The sequence below is a fragment of the Triticum aestivum genome, chromosome 6A (genome assembly GCF_018294505.1).
Source record: "Triticum aestivum cultivar Chinese Spring chromosome 6A, IWGSC CS RefSeq v2.1, whole genome shotgun sequence".
Lineage (NCBI taxonomy): Eukaryota > Viridiplantae > Streptophyta > Magnoliopsida > Poales > Poaceae > Triticum > Triticum aestivum.
In genome coordinates this window covers 539,956,333-539,968,318 of record NC_057809.1, presented here as the reverse complement: position 1 = coordinate 539,968,318, position 11,986 = coordinate 539,956,333, and the positions used below count along the sequence as shown (strand labels likewise).

The following is an 11,986-nucleotide window of genomic DNA, read 5'->3' as shown; positions in this document are numbered from 1 at the left end:
CGAAAGTATCTGTTGGGTTGGCACGAATCGAGACTGGGATTTGTCACTCCGTATGACGGAGAGGTATATCTGGGCCCACTCGGTAGGACATCATCATAATGAGCTCAATGCGATCAAGGAATTGTTCACGGGATGATGTGTTATGGGAACGAGTAAAGAGACTTGCTGTAACGGGATAGAACAAGGTATCGGTATACCGACGATCGAATCTCGGGCAAGTATCGTACCGATAGACAAAGGGGATTGTATACGGGATTGATTGAATCCTCGACATCATGGTTCATCCGATGAGATCATCGTGGAGCATGTGGGAGCCAACATGGGTATCCAGATCCCGCTGTTGGTTATTGACCGGAGAGTTGTCTCGGTCATGTCTACGTGTCTCCCGAACCCGTAGGGTCTACACACTTAAGGTTCGGTGACGCTAGAGTTGTAGAGATATTAGTATGCGGTTAACCGAAAGTTGTTCGGAGTCCTGGATGAGATCCCGGACATCACGAGGAGTTCCGGAATGGTCCGGAGGTAAAGATTTATATGTAGGAAGTCCAGTTTCGGCCACCGGGAGAGTTTCGGGGGTCACCGATATTGTACCGGGACCACTGGAAGGGTCTCGGGGGTCCACCGGGTGGGGCCACCTATCCCGGAGGGCCCCATGGGCTAAAGTGGCGTGGGAACCAGCCCCTGGTGGGCTGGTGCGCCCCACCCAAGGGCCCAAGGCGCCTAGGGTTGGAAACCCTAGGGGGCCGTTGCCCCCCGAGGGGCATGCGCCCCCATGGTTGGAAACCCTAAGGGGGCCGTTGCCCCCCGAGGGGTCGCTACCCCCCTCTAGATGGCATCTCCAAGGGGGCATGCGCCCCCTAGCCCCTATATACAGTGGAGGGGAGGGAGGGCAGCCGCACACTAAGCCCTAGCGCCTCCCTCTCCCTCCCGTGACACATCTTCCTCCTCCAGTAGCGCTTGGCGAAGCCCTGCTAGAATCCCGCTGCTTCCGTGGATAGTGTGGACACTCAAGGCGCGTGTCGACACCCACAAGTTCTTCACCGAGTCGGTTCATCGCGCCCATCGCCTCCTGGAAGAGCTCATGACGAACAATGCTCCGCCTGTGCTCGAACTCAAGCGCACGGCCCATCTCGTCCTCCGCCATGGGGGCTGTGGGCGACGCCTGGAGCGGTGCGTCCCCTCTCAGCAGGGGGCTGGGGGCTGGCGCTGCCCCAGGCGCCAGCTGGGCCTCGCGGGGGGCCTGAACTAAACGGGGCCCGCTGCCTATAGAAGACCCCAGGATCGAAGCCAACCAGCCACCATTCGCTACCAGGGGAGGAGCCCTTGGAACGCTCGCTGTGCTCCGAGCAAGGCCGCGAAGAAAAGACAGCGAAGGCGCAAGCTCAAGACACCTTGATGACGGGCCAACTCCCATGGTTGACCCCACGCCGTGGGCAGCGCACGAGCCTGCGGCGCTCGAGTCTGGCAAGGGAACAGGCCGAGAGGGAGCTGCTTCTCAGGAGATTTCGCGGCCTTGGCAGAAGGGGTCCTGAGGAGACAATCGTCAGGAAGGAAAGCAACACGCAGAGGATTACCAAAATGAGGTACTTACTCGTCAATAGCGATATACTTCCTCCGTTTTAACAGCGCAAAGGAGCCGCTGCCGCAGCTCGGGGACCCCTTCCTCTTACGGAGTTCTTCAAAGTCCACGCAAAGCCGACCGAAGCGCTGGACATGGCGGTCGACATGAGGCGCAGCAGGAGAAGTGCTCGGTGGGGTAGCCTCAGAAGCGCCAAGCTGAGGGGAGCTGTCCAGCTCTGCCTCGCGGTGAATTGCCGAGGCCTCAAGAGCCCTGGCCTCGGGAGACGCGGGCTGTGTCGCCCCTGCAACCGCCGCCTCGGGCCAAGGGTCACGAGTCCTCGAGGTCGACGCCTCGGGAGCCCTGTGCGGCATCAGCATCTCGACACCTTCACTATCGGCCCCTGGCGGTGCTCGCCCCCCTGCACCCACACTTGGGGCGAGCTCGACGCCAGCGTCAAGGAGAGGGACCACGACAATGGGGTTCTCACGGGGCCCCATGAGGCCAACTGGGCGCAGCCCCCACTCGTCGAAGGAGGCATCCGCTCCGCGAATGTCATCTTGTTCGAGCAGCGGTACAAAACACAACTCTTCCTCGACAAGTCGTCTGGCAACGGGATGCCCGTCGAGACCTCGAGCACCGTTCGCCGCACCTTAAGGGGGAGCCCAGACTCCTGAAGTCTCATGTGGTCCTGGCTGCTGAGCAAATCCCACATCGGCCGAGAGTGGCGCTGAAGCGGAGCGATTCGGCGCCGGACGAACTCCCTCACCATCATAGGCGTAGTCACACCAAGGTCTTTGAGCCACCTCAACCTGAGCCAGACGGGGACAAGGCGTGGATCGGCGAGCCTTCGGTGGCACCAACCGGAGTTAGGAATGACGGGCCTAGACGGAGAGGAGAGCAGGGGGCTGAGCACTCCGGCATCAACAAACACCCACCGAAACTCGCTCGTGGATGGTGGAAGTTCGAAGTCGATCCAGTCACCAGCCGTCGCCGCCACGGCTTGAAAGGTCAGGCATCCGGAGCTCTGCCGAGGATCACTCAGGTGCAACGAGAAGAAGTGGCGGAGAAGAGCCACAGAGGCAGCAATGCCTACCATGGCCTCGCAAATGAAGGCGAGGCAAGAAGGGTCACAGATTGGGGATCACGGTGCAGGATGTGGATCTGATAATGGAAAAGCACTGCGTTGAGGAAGGCGGAGAAAGGAGGGACCAAGCTAGCCCAAAGGGCATTGATGAAGAAGGGGACCTCAGTGGCCGCTCGGTCAATGCGAGCGCGAGATGCAGGCCAAACCACTGTCTTTCCCCACTCATTGAAGCTAGAGGTGAGCATGGGACGCACCTTGCCCATGGCCTCATCGTTGAGCACCAGCGATCGTCCAACTGCGGGCTCGACGGCCGGGAGCGCACTAGCCGAAGACAGAGGCTTCTTCCCCTTGTCCACTTGCGTCGGCGCCATGGCGATGGGGCGAGTGGAGCTAAGGTCAGATTGGAAAGAGGAGCAGAGTCCGGGAGGAAGCAGAGGAATTGGAGGAGAATGGTGCAAGCGATGGAAGAATAACCGTATAGACCGCGGTGGCCGTCTAGCCAGGCGGGTATCAAGGCAGCGTGGGGAAGCGGAGACGCCCACGTCCAATCAACCGCCACGCGTCGACCAAGGCCACAGGCTATTGGGGCCCGCGGCGCTCCGCACTTGACCTTTGGCTTCGCCTCGAAGCCAAGCTCGAGCGCGCCTTGGGCCCGGGGGCTACTGTCGGCGTTTTGGGAACGGGGGTCCTCAGACTTGCCTGCCTGCGGCCCACGGCGTGGGTTTGCTAGCAGGCCTGCACGACCCATCTTTACCAACAAGGCATTCAAGACCCTCGCGAGGCGGACGACACAAGACCTCCTCAGGAGCGGCCTCACCAGGCTGGCTCACGAGGGGCAGAGAGTTCAAGGTCGGCAAACCTCGCGAGGTTCTCGTGACGTGAGCCATGACGACCAAGGCCAGGCGGGCGCCAGCGCGTGCAGCATCCTTGTTTCCTCTTTGGTGCTAAGGGGGCAAGCGCAGGCACGGAGTACCAAGGCATCAAGCAAAAGTTTCCATATTGGTGCAATAAGACCAAGACCAGCAGGACGGCAAGACGGAGGTCACCGTGGAGCACAAGATGGCGTCACCACCAGAGCCTTTGGCAGGCGAAGACCATTTTTGTCAGGATAAGCTGTACTAGCTATCCCCTTTCAAATTGGCCGTTGTTGGCTCCCTTCCCGCTCAATATTTGGGGAAAGGATCAGGGCCTCTATAAATAGGACTAGCCACCACCATAGCTAAGGGAGAAAAAAAGGCAGCCAAAGGGTCAGATAGAGAGAGACCAGAACACACACAAATTCGCCAAGCACAAGAACACCTCAACCTCAGGAGGCTATTCTCCCCCCTGTACTGTTCATCCCCAACCCGGGAGGCAATCCACCACCACACTGAAGTAGGGTATTACACCACAACGGTGGCCCGAACCAGTATAAACCTTGTGTCCTTTGTGTTGCGAGTTCGTCAAGTTAGTTCGTAAGATCTTAGCTGAGTTAGGACGCGGATCGGTAGGGGGAGATCTTCACGCGCACCACAACGTTCGAACCTTAAGGGTTTTGTCGGAACCCGTGATCCGACACCTGCAAAACACATGGCAAGTGACATCTTTGGGTGTGGGAGAGGAGACAGGCGTGTGGCGAACTGATAAATGCCCACAACATCAGCCCCTGTACGTGAGTGAAAACTGACATGTGGGCGAACTGCTAAACGCCCACACACCTACCCCTCCGTGTGGTGAAACGGACGTGTGGGCGACCGTGAATGCCCACACATCAATCCAGTCCTACGCGGCACCACAAACATGTCAAGATTCGTGCACCCATAAACGGATGCGGATCCACGCGTGTGGACGAGATGCAAACGCCCACACGTGTGGGCGTTAGTATTTCCGATGGCTTATCGGTGGTGCCGATTCCGTCACTTTTAATTTCACTGACCATCGAAGCCCGATTCTTACCTTTTAAGAGACACGAAAGGCCCTCTGCTGCCAACAAGAAAAGATATGAAGAGATTCGATCTCCTTGATGAATTCCCCTTGTAGGAGAACAACAACTTTTTTTTGAGTGGTGGTAGGAGAGCAACAAACTTGTAGGAATAAAGTGGTGTCATTTTAGGCCCAAGAGTGAACTGGACTAGAGTTTTCGTGTTCCCAATCGGGCCCAACAACTTGTAGGATTAAAGTAGTGTTGCTGCGAGGCCACGAGAGGTCAAAGACGGAGCGGCGGACTCTCCTGCAATACATACTCCGCCGCCGCCGCCGCCGCCGCCGCTGCGATGCTTCTCTTCCACAAGCAACTGTTCTCGCTCCGTCTCCCAGCTTCACCCGTGATCTTCTCTCTCCGTCGGGCCCTCTTATCCACCTCGGCGGCCACCGACGCCCCGCCGGCCCCATTCGCCGTCGACAACTACCTCGTCACCACCTGCGGCCTCACACCGGAGCAAGCCCTCAAGGCCGCCAAGCACGTCTCCCACTGTAAGTCCACCTCCAACGCCGACTCCATCCTCGCCTACCTCGCCGGCCCCACCTTCCGCTTCTCCAAGGCCGACATCGCCCACGTCGTCGCCCGCGACCCGCGGATCCTCAACTGCAGCGTCGACAACACCCTCAAGGCCCGCGTCGCCACCTTTCGCGGCTATGGCCTCTCCGAGGACCACGTCCGGTCCTTCCTCCGCATGGCCCCTGGCGTCTTCCGCTCCATCAGCATCCAGGAGAAGCTCGGGTTCTGGTTGCACTTCCTGGGTTCGCCGGAGAAGTTCATCCGCATCCTCAAGCGCAACTACTACCTCCTCACGTCGGACCTCGAGCGTGTGGTCAAGCCCAACATCGCGGTGCTACTGGAGAGTGGGGTAAGTGCCGACGATATTGCCAAGATGTGCGTGCCAAACTCGAGATTGCTCACCAGCAGCCCCAAGACCGTGATGTCCATCCTGGAGCGTGCAGATAAGCTCGGCGTGCCTCGCGGTTCGCTTATGTTCAAGCAGGCAGTGACCACGACGACGGGCCTTGGGGCCGAGACGATGGCAGCCAAGCTCAAGCTCTTCGAGGAGATTCTTGGGTGGTCTGAGGCTGAGGTGACCAACGTGGTGAGGATAAACCCAACGCTGCTGAGGATCTCTGGGGAGAAGCTTCGCCGTGCTAAGGAGTTCCTGACCAAGGTGGTCGGTGTTGACACTAGGTACATCCTTACCAGGCCCTCAATCCTGATGTACAGCCTGAAGTGCCGACTGGTTCCTCGGCATTATGTGATGAAGGCGCTCCAGGAGAAAGGATTGATTCAGAAAGATCAGAGCTTCTACACGATGATCACGCCTAGTGAGAAGACGTTTCAGCGCAGGCATATAGATGCTCATAGGCATGTTCTTCCAGGCCTTGCTGAAGCCTACGCAGCTGCTTGCCAAGGGAAACTGCCAACTGATGTTGCGGTATGAAGGATCCTGCTGTAGGTTCACATGTTTTGAATCTTCACTAACCATCTAAATGGCAGCAATGTTTCATTCTTATTACCGCATTCGGATACTCCTGATGTGTACTCTGCAACTCGCTCTGCTAGCACCTGAATTCTGAAGATACTCCGCAATGTTTCATCATGGTTTAAGTGCATCATACATCGGTTACTAGAGTTGTGAGAAAGATTGTTGGCTCGTTGATTTTATTACTTGAACATGAAAAACTCAATGTTACAGGTTTATATATTCACCTAATCACCATTGCAGTTTTGCAGTCACTGCATGGGTGAGGGTGCGCTGTCCATCATACATAAATCTCAACCTTTTCCATTGTCGGCCTTTTGCTTCTGTGAACCAGGAATTTGTCTCTTAGGATTTTCTTCAGCTAGATCAGTTAGAATTTAATAAATGTAATCATTTTATGAGTACTGCATTACCTGCTACAGTAAATTGAGATGGAACAGATCATCCACCAAGTTCGGTTTGACAACCAATGTGAGTGCTGAATTTGATGCGTTTTGTTCATTATGGTTGCTATGTTTTTGAGTTTTGACTTGTACTAAATCTTTGGGCTTATTTGAAACTCGGCTGCCTGAGAATTGACACTCTGACTATGTCGATGCTGATGGTGTGAGCTGAAGCTCCTCATAGGCCATAGCTGGTATGGTAAGTCGATAAGTTTCGCTGATCTGTTTACACATTTGAGATTGTTGCTTTGGAGTAGTCTGTCTTGGGAGAGTTTTCGCTGTAGTCCGCGTCGGCCAGCATGGTCAAGATGCTCCAGGAGGAAGGACTGATCCGCAAAGATCTGAGCTCCTGCACTGTGGGCTTGGTGGCCGGGGTTGATGGCAAATTGTGTTGATGCTATTATATAACCACAACACAAGGGATGTTCTTCAGGGCGTGTGTACGGCTGCCTGGTGTGAAGGACGGGGATTCATGTTCTGTAATATCGCAGTGTTCTGAGTTTTTACTGATTTACAACTGTAATGGCATTTCACCCCGAATTCAGATACTCCCATGGCTTACCCTGAAACTCGCTTTGCCCGCATCCTGAATCCTGATTATTGCAATCGTCTCTAGTCAGTGCACTTTTGAGTATAACCTTTCAGGGCATATCCAACGCGGTGCCGCAAAACAGACTCCCTATCCGTCCGCGGATGAATGTATGACTTTTTTTTCCAGCTAGGAGAACAATTGTGTTCAAAAAAGCTAGAACAATTACTAGACCAATAAGGTTGAGTGAATGATGCATGACCTGTTGACGTATGTTGAGATGAACTAGATCATTGACTGAAACTAAACAAGGGCGGAATTTGGTACATTATGTTGATTGTTGTTCTGGTTCGACTAAAATTGTTTGGGCTGGTACTGAGAGCATTATTTTGCCCCCCATGCTCTATGATCCTGGAATAAAAAAAATCAAAAAGATATTTACAAGTTAAAAAATATTCTGTTTTTTCTATGTATCTGTAAAATGCTACTCCCTCCGTCCTGAAATACTTGTCGGGGAAATGGATAAAATTGGATGTATCTATAACTAAAATACGTCTAGGTTCATCCATTTCTCCGACAAGTATTTCGGGACAGAGGGAGTATTAAATAATATATGTTGATTTGTGGACTAAAATTTTTTTGTGGCCTAACAACAACAAAAGGTAAGTCCATTTTGGTCCATGTATTTGGTTTTTTATACACCACATATGAAAATATATATTGATGGAAATTCATACACATGTGCCAGACATCTGCATGCATATGTAAAAAAAAATCAGTTTTTTTCGCGCGCGGGGGGGGGGGGGGGGTCTAAAGTTATTTTTCCACTTTCTGAAAAGAAGGGCTATTTGTGTCCTGGGTACCAAATTCCTTTTTTCGAAAAAAGGGGGGCAACTTCTTTTGTTAGACGGAAAAAATATTTTTGTTACACCAATAAGGTTATAAAAGCCTGGCTGCTTGAGAAATATCATGTTCTAACAGTAGAAGGCACGGCGGGGTTCTGTCAGGACCCCGACTCAATGCCACATCGATCTAGCATGTAACACCTCATATCACTTTGCGGCCTCACGCACGGTATTCCCACGGGTGTCGCCTTACCTTTGCCCGGGACCGTTTGCGTCTTTTGGCACACGTATATGATAGTGTAGCTAGCATCCATATGATAAGGAGCCCGGGCTGACATGGCTAGTCGTAAACCCAAAGTGGCACAAACTTACAGGGACAGGCATCCATGACCCAACATCGAACGTGTCGGTCATCAGCGAGTGAATCCAGGCTGTAGCACTGGGCTAGCAGGACTCCGGTGAACCGGGCTGTAGCGGGCTAACAGGACTCCGGTATTCATCGCGTGACATTTCCCGAAGGGATAGACACAGGAACGAAGAAGGACACATGCCGGCCAGCCTAAGTGTTCCGGAGCAGTAGCAAGCTACCCTGACTCAGTGGAAACACTAGGAGACATTTCCCGGTAAGAGAGGCTACTAAAGATAAACAACTAGATAGTCAGATCCCACACCTACCAAGCATTTCAATCATACACACAATATGCTCGATATGTGCAAATACAACAAGGCATCACAACATGATGCTACGACACAAGTATTTATTCAATAGGCTCCGAGGAGCGAGATATTACAAACAGGGGTCTCATGACCCAACACTCAGAGCATACAAATCAAAGCACATGCGGAAGCTTAACATGTCTGAGTACAGACATCTAGAAATGAAAAAGGCTGAGAAGCCTGACTATCTACCAGATCCTGCCGAGGGCACAGGATCGTAGCTGAGGTAACAAGCTAAACGTTGAAGACCACGCGGAACTACTAGCGAGACTGAAGTCTCTCTGCAAAACATAAAATAGGCAAACGTGAGTACAAATGTACCCAGCAAGACTTACATCAGATCTATCTACATATGCATCATTATCAACAAAGGGGGTGGTGGAGTTTAACTGCAGCAAGCCAGCTTTGACTCGGTGGCTATCCTGAACTACGACTGCAAGTAACTCTTTTGAGGTGGCGCACACGAGTCCACATATTCACCATATCAATACACCACTATGGATCCGCTCCCGTCTCCCTACGAGAACGCCATCCATAGCACTCATGCTTATCTTGCGTATTTTAGAGTATCCACTTTCACTTGTCTATGAACTATGCAAGGGGTCCAAGTTTCCATATCCGAGGAATCCGGCTATTCGAATAGATGATGTTAACCCTGCAGGGGTGTACTTCTTCACACACGCTCTCGCCACTTACCGCCCTGTACACGTCATGTACCTCGGCAACCTTCAAGCGGAAGCCGGGCGAGGGAGTCGGCCACGACCTGACTAACCGAACAAGTCTCTCGTCCAGGTTTATCGCATATTCGGGTTCCATCCGCAAGGAGATCCGGCCGGGGTGTCGCTCACGGCCCCAAACGATGTGTGCAGGGTTCCCAAGCCCACCATCCGGGTGCTACTTGGTACACCGGGCCACTGTGCCTAGTCTGTCCCAAGCCCACCTGTACCGGGTGCCACTTGGTAGACTACTAACACTACCTACAAACACCAGAAACTAGTTGCAACTCCTGGACAGAGATCATGTTGATTAATAAGTCGAGAGAGCTTGGAGCGTCCGGAGCCCAATGTGTGGTAGTAACTGATCATGGATCACAAACACAGAACTCAGTTCCTGAGGACGGCTGCAATGAGACAACCCACCATGTACTCCTACATGGCCTCTCACCGCTACCTTTACCAAATCGTGTTCACACACTTATCTCTCAACAGTAGGACATGTTTATACAACTCCGATTCATTCCCGATGAATCAGACCTGACTCAACTCTAAGCAGTAGCAGGCATGACAAACAAGCATGAATGAGTAGGCACAATAGGGCTCAAGCAACTCCTACTCATACTAGTGGGTTTCATCTATTTACTGTGGCAATGACAGGTCATGCAAAGGATAAAGGGGTTCAGCTACCGCAGCAAGTAACAATTATGTCGTTGTTGTCCTAATGCAGTAAAAGAGAGCAGGAGCGAGAGAGTGGGATTTTATCGGAATGAACAAGGGGGTTTTGCTTGCCTGGCACTTCTGAAGATAGCATTGAGTCTTCATCAGTGTCAACGAACTCATCGTCGATCCACGTCTATCGAGAGGGGACAAACACCGGCAACAGGGAAAGAACACAATCAATGCAATGCAACAATATGATGCATGAGTGTGACATGACAATATGCTGTGGTTTGAGCTAATGCAGCTAGCAACAAAGTTAAATGAAGCTGGTTTGAACCCTAAGTTCAAAACCAAACTCCATATGTGAAATTCAAATGTCATTTATATGATTTGTGCTAAACAGCAGCTATAAGTTGTTCTAACATGCATGAAAATAGTACAGATGGATAGATTGGATTTTTCTGATCATTTTTCATATATAAATTATTTCATTTGGAGTTACGGTTGATTTTCTATGATTTATTGAAGTTTAGAATATATTCTGGAATTTCCTGAATTAAATTAAATCCAGAAAACCTATTACTGTGTCAGCATGACTTCACGGTGACGTCAGCAAGTCAAGGGCGTTGTCCAGGTCAAATCTGACCTGTGGGACCCTTTGGTTAGTGTCACAGTGCTAGTTATGTGACTATTTAACTCCTAACGAAAGTAATTAGCTCGCGGGGCCTGCTGTCATTGACCCTGGGGGTTAATTAGCGGGGCTGTTAACAGTTAATGACGAGCCATGTCATCTAAACCGGCGACTAAACGCCGGCGGTAAGCAGACGCGGTGGCGCTCCTCGTCTGGCCATCTCCGGCCACGAGAGGTTGCGCGGCTGGTGGCGTTCGAGAGCGGCTGCATCGGCGCTTCGGGTGGTGGCTGTGGCAAGTGCGGGGTGGGACTGTGGTGTCGGCAGCGGCGAGCGAAGCGGCGGCCGGAGCTCGGCTCCGAGCGAGCGCGGCGTTGCAATGCACAAGGGAGCAGGCTGGGCGAGCGAAGGGCACCGGGAGGAGGCCCTCACTCGCGCGCATCCAACGGTGGCCGTGGGGATGCCAGGGACGGTGTGTAGCGGCGGCGGCGGCGAGCATATGCGGCGGTGGAGCTTCGGCGTCCGTGCAACTACGGCCTAGAGGACGCGGAGAGGCCGGGGAAGAGGGGGAGTCGAAGCGGGCGCTCACAGCGGTGAAGGGGAGCAACTCGATGTAGCCGGGGACACGCTGAGGCCGCAAATTGACCGGTGGGGGCCGTCGGATCCGGAGGTTGAAGACGACGGTTGACGGTGATGCAGGGCCTCCCGGCGTCCCGTAGCTCGATTGGGAGGACGAGGAGGTTTCTTCGGTGCTTCTGGAGTCAGCGGAAGGGCGAGGGGTGGCTGGTGGCCGCGAGGACGATGGGTGGCGGCCATGGCTGCTCCAGACCGAGCTCGGGGACGAGCGATGGGGGGGAGGAGAGGGCCAGGGAAGGGGGAGAGTGAGCGAGGGGGTCAGCGGGATCGGGACGACACGGGAAAGTCGTCCACGCGTCCAGGGGATCGTCGGCAAGCAGGAGGTGGCCGGGAACGCACGCGCGCGCGCCACGCTTCCCCTCTGCCTACTGGCAGGAGGAAGAAGACGGCTCTGCCCTCGGTGGGCTGGGCTGCACAGCTGGGCCGGCAACAGTAGCGGGCCGCGCAGGTAGGCTGAGGTAAGTTCTGCTCTGTTTTACTTTTCTTCTGTTTTGTTTAATTTGTTTATTTCTTTTGCCACTGTTTTCAAAAAGAACAAATCCAAACCAGTGTCAAAATCCCTCTGAATATATTTATGTTGCTTAATGGACTTTTCCAAAAGCACATAAAATGTTTCAGGGTATTTGGAAATATATTCTATACAAGTTATGAATATAATTCCAAATGCAAATAAAATAATGATTTAAATTCAGTGCCCAAAATATTCCTCAAAAATGC

The 11,986-nt window shown here is 53.0% G+C and overlaps 1 pseudogene; it reads left to right on the top strand.

Moving 5' to 3' along the window:
* Nucleotides 1-4,796: 4,796 nt before the first annotated feature.
* Nucleotides 4,797-6,211, top strand: LOC123128358 (uncharacterized; annotated as a pseudogene).
* The last annotated feature ends 5,775 nt before the right edge of the window (nt 6,212-11,986 follow it).